The sequence below is a fragment of the Aotus nancymaae genome, unplaced genomic scaffold (assembly GCF_030222135.1).
Source record: "Aotus nancymaae isolate 86718 unplaced genomic scaffold, 86718_ANA_hifiasm-v0.15.2.pri h1tg000057l, whole genome shotgun sequence".
In the NCBI taxonomy this organism is placed as follows: Eukaryota; Metazoa; Chordata; class Mammalia; order Primates; family Aotidae; genus Aotus; species Aotus nancymaae.
The window spans coordinates 7,569,199-7,573,865 of NW_026988471.1; the positions used below are offsets into that span (position 1 = coordinate 7,569,199).

Consider the following 4,667-nt stretch of genomic DNA (forward strand, 5'->3'; position numbering starts at 1 on the left):
CCTCATTTCTGCAACTAGCGTATCCGCTGTCCCTGCACTGGGTGAGGCAATGACAGGCTCACTGATGTCCACTGGCCACGTTGCCTGGCCTATTTGGTTGTTTCTGCCCCTTCCACAGTGAGTGCTCTTTGCTGGGGATCACCATGTGATACTCAGATCTTCATACTCTGCACTCACCCTGATAGGTCCATCTGCAGGCCCCTTCCCCTGACGTCCTAGTCTTCCATGTTTCAATCTTCCTCTTTTTCTAACATCCTACTGCCCATGAGCCTTGCCATAAATGTCACAGGGCACATATGCTTACCTCAGGCCACCTCACTTTCCCTACAAAGTGGATGACCAGAGAATCTTCCCAGATAGATGTGCCCCATAAAATTTCCCCTCACTGCTGTCTCTCAAGGCCATCCCTGAATGGTGTTTCCTGTAATCCATGTTAAATGCACATGCACCAATGAATCAAGCCATCCTGGCCTGAGAGAAAGCCATCAGTGTGAGCAGATGGAAAAAGACCAGAACAAGAGCGGTAGATGACCTGAAGGGCAAGCAAACCATTTGTGCAACTTCCTTGTTCTCTCTGGCCCCGGTCATGTTCAGTCGTAGATATCCTACTTCCCCTTCTGTTGGGCCCACCCAATTTTACAAGCAATTGAGGCTGACAGAACCCAACCCAGCCATGCGGTTACTCAACCTCCCATGGTGACATGCTTCATCTCTATCAGGCTGAGAAGCATGCCAGGGGCTACTTCTCAAATGATGTATTCTTCTTCCCTGGTGCTGATGGCATGGCCTTTCTCCAGAATGCCAGGAGTGCAGTGATTCTCCCAGGATTTACCATGAGCTCCGCACGATGTCCATACCTCCATGATGTATCATACGTGCGTGTAGTGCCATCAAGGTCTGCCACACTACAGCATAAATGCCACAGAGTACCATACAGTTGTCCAGGTCATATGGCACAAATGGCAGGGTTACTTGCACCATCACCTGGACCTATGGAGAATGCTTTCCTTTCTGGGTCTCAATCGAAGATGACAGCCTTCCACATAGCCCAGAAAATGGGTTCAAGCAGTGTTCATACGGGCTGACTATGCTTCCTCCAAAAGCTAAAGGGGCCCCTCAGCACCAGGCTGCTTCTTTAATGGGAGGAGGTATGAAATGCAATCACTCTTTACTTTGGAGGGACTCTCCTGTTAAACCCCTAAAACTTCCACCAATGTGGAAAGCCTCTAAGTCTTCACAGGGCTGATCTCCCAGCCTCAATGTGCATGTGGCTTACCGAGCCCTCCAACCCACTTTCCACTGCTTTCTTATCTGGTCCAATGAGCATGCACATAGAATTCGTGGGTATATATGGTAGTCTATGGAATGTCCAGACAGGACAGGTGACTTCAGACTGAAAAACAACAAAAGTTAGCATGCTTAAAAAACAATCGGATAATTCTAAGGTCCTCAGAGACATCTGAAATTTGCCTCATTTAAAAACTAAAGATGCATTCAAAAATATAAAATTAACAAATTATAATACACGATTTAATCTCTACCATTATCGAAAAGTTATGATTTTGTTTATTATATGAGGAGTCTGTTTTAGAAGCAAATATGCAACATAAACCATAAATTTTTTTAAGCAACAAAAGTGAGAGAGTTAACACGGACCTTGAGTGGGACCATGAGAGGATCCTTTGTTCCAAGTCAATGTGAACTGCTTCTGATCCTCCTTTGTTCCAGGATGACAAATAACACAGTTCACCAAGTCAATTGCTTCCTCAGAGAGGCCACAGACTCCATTTAATCTTCTCTAGCAAAAGTTCCACACTTGGTACAGCCACTGCAGGTGGGGCTACGACTTGACTCACTGTATGGATGTTCACTGTCCCCCATCATGGCCATCCAGGTCTGTGTCTGGGGCAGCCTCGTGAATTAAACGAGCTATGGCAAGGACCACAGCGCCTGCATCCTTTAAGTCTTTGAGGGTAACACTCATCTCCGACATTCCTGCCATCAACACAAGATGTGGTCATGTCTGTGGTTTGCGATCTCATAGGGGAAGAGGCCTACCCCGCTACAACATCTTTTATTCTAAGCCCAGAAGCCAATGCACAGGTTCTTCCAATGACCAAGTATATTCACTCCTATTATACCAGAGGACCAGGGAAATGAGGAAAGTGAGCTAGGCTTGAACCAAGATTCCATTTATTACCTTGCCTTCCTGGTCTCCGGTCTAATAGAGGGCTATGGTAGCATCCTGGGTCTCCAAATATCAATGTTAGTTTCATAGTCCTTGAAGAGCTAAGGCATTCCTCTTTCCCCAGGGTGCATTTGCCTAAATAAATGTCCTAGATTCCTTTAAGAGAGAACTGGGTGAATTACTGCTGAATTCACCTGCTGTAACGTGGTGCCGTCCTTCCTGGGAGGAGCTCTGCTTTCTCCTTCAGTCAACAGATTCTGGGGCTGAGAATTACCTCAATTCAAGAAATTAGGCAAGAGATCCTGACTATTGTACCTCTTGGTAATCCACACTTGCTTTCTCATAGAAATTAAGCATGGCCTTCAGTGCCCATCTATCTCCCTTCTAAAGTAATGAGCCTATTAGGAGCTCTCTGCAGGGCAGGGACCCCTGCGTGCCCCACCGATCTCGCCTCTCATTGTGATCATGGCCTCTGCCTGGTATCCAATGGTGAGCACACCACCTGACCTTTCTAATCCCAGAATCCTGTCTTTCCCGTTGCTATCAGGACTCAGTTCTATGATTTCATCACCTGTCATACATGATCTCTGGCACATAGAGCACAGCCATCCCTGAGCTCAGCGACTTTGGGGCCACTCTCGCCAGTGCATTCCTTTGTACCTGGGAAGTCCTCCGGGCCATCTCGGGAAGACAGTCAGCACTGTGGGTGCTAGCATGTCTACTCCAGCATGCCCGCTTCTCTGAGCCATTTGGTCCTTCCCTCTACCATCTGCCTTAGTGTGGGTTACTGCTTTCTCTAGGCTTTTAAGCATCTTCTGAGTTGAGTCTCAGCATTTTCTCCAGGAATCTTGACCAAGATGCTTAATCCTTTACCACCTAGAGTGCTCCCTCTCAATAAACTCAATCTTATTCGATTTTATATCTACACTCTTTAATCCAATCCCATGAATATGTTCCCAGGTCCTCTGGGACGTATTAGCTCAACCCCACAGCTCCTTCACCCGATATCTCCTTTTGCCCAAGCCAGCCCAGCTCATCCCCAATCGGGTTGTGCTGAGATTTGGTTCTTTTTATTCATCTGGTTTTGCCAAAAGGAAAGTTGAGGGTAGATCCTGACAGGTCAAGCATTGTCTTGTATGATACCTACCTCATTTGAGACCTCTGTATGATCTTCAGAAAAGGAGAGTCTACAGTCTTCTACATGGCATGAGAAACAGGCCATTTCTGCAGGCCCAGGGGACTCTGGGGCATATAAGTGTTCAGGGTTCCCAACTGTCCAGGGCTCCCACCCTAAGTGTCAGGTCTCACCTCTTTCCCATTACCCCTGTCCCTGAAGAACTGAGAACTTAACCTACTCAGGCTTCAGACTGGTCCTCCAGCTGACCTGCCTTTCAGCTGCAGCTCATCGGGGTTTTCTCAAATGCTGCCAAGGAAGTGCTCTGGCTTTCACAGTTTGTCTGAAACCAGTGATGAGTCATCCTGTACCTCTACCTCTCTCTCTTCAACACTCAGTAGCCTCAGCCTCAGCCTCCCAAGCCCACAGGCCTTCTGCTTATCATTTCATCTGTCAGCCACCTGCTTCCTCTCCAATTTTTCATTAGGGTCTACAACTCACAACCACGTCCAGTGTCAGCTGCCTGAGAGGCTTCCTGGAAACAGTCTGAGATGACAAATTGCATGCCGAGGGTTGAACAGGGGGTGTTCTTGGGAGAGAACAGGAAGTGAGAAAGGCAGGATCCTGCAGAAAGTGAAGCTGACTGCAATGAGGTTATAATTGGAGCCACCCCCAGCCAATCCTAAGCAGCACCCTCAGGCTGGGATGGCCCGTCAGAGTTGTCCCATCAGAGTTGTCCCAAGTTGAAGCAAGAGGACTGAGCCTTTGTATTTCTTCCTCAGTCAGTTTCAGAGCCTGAGGGACATGACCTGAAATGAGGCCATTCCCTGAAGCAGGAGGGGGTGTCCAGTGCACGCTCTGCCATGACCATCATCAGCTGTCCCTGTAGCAAGAGGGGAGGCCTGGGCAGAGCACCCCAGTGCTCACTGCAGCTGAAACAGGACTGCTTGTCTTCTTGCTCTCACACCCCTTACCTAGGGAATGGGAGGAATAGCAAAAGGAGCAAAGAAATCGCAGTGAGGAGAAACCTCTCAGCACACCAACGTCACAGTGTGCTGAGAGCCAACCACTCCCTTCCCTGCACTCCTTGATTCTTGTTCATGGGTGGTTGTTGTTTATTTTTCATGTAGAAATGGAGTCTTGCTACGTTGACCAGGCTGGCCTCAAACTCCTGGCCTCAAGCGATCCTCCCCACTCAGCCTCCCAAAGCCCTGTCTGATTACAGGCGTGAGCCACTGCATCCAGCCTCATTCATCTTTTTGTACCACATTCTCTGCCCCACCACTCAAAAATATCTCAAAGTCTGTACTAGTGACTTACACATCCTAGACCCTCAATGCGTAGCGTGGTGGCAACCAAAAGGTG

General features: G+C 48.2%; 1 long non-coding RNA gene across 1 annotated transcript; it reads right to left on the reverse strand.

Moving 5' to 3' along the window:
• Nucleotides 1-856: 856 nt before the first annotated feature.
• LOC105707812 (uncharacterized) lies at nucleotides 857-3,894 on the reverse strand. Its single transcript, XR_001105178.2, has 3 exons — nucleotides 2,201-3,894; nucleotides 1,657-1,995; nucleotides 857-1,393 (listed from the first exon to the last, which is right to left on the reverse strand). It is a non-coding gene; the product is annotated as an uncharacterized LOC105707812 (long non-coding RNA).
• Between the last annotated feature and the right edge of the window lie 773 nt (nucleotides 3,895-4,667).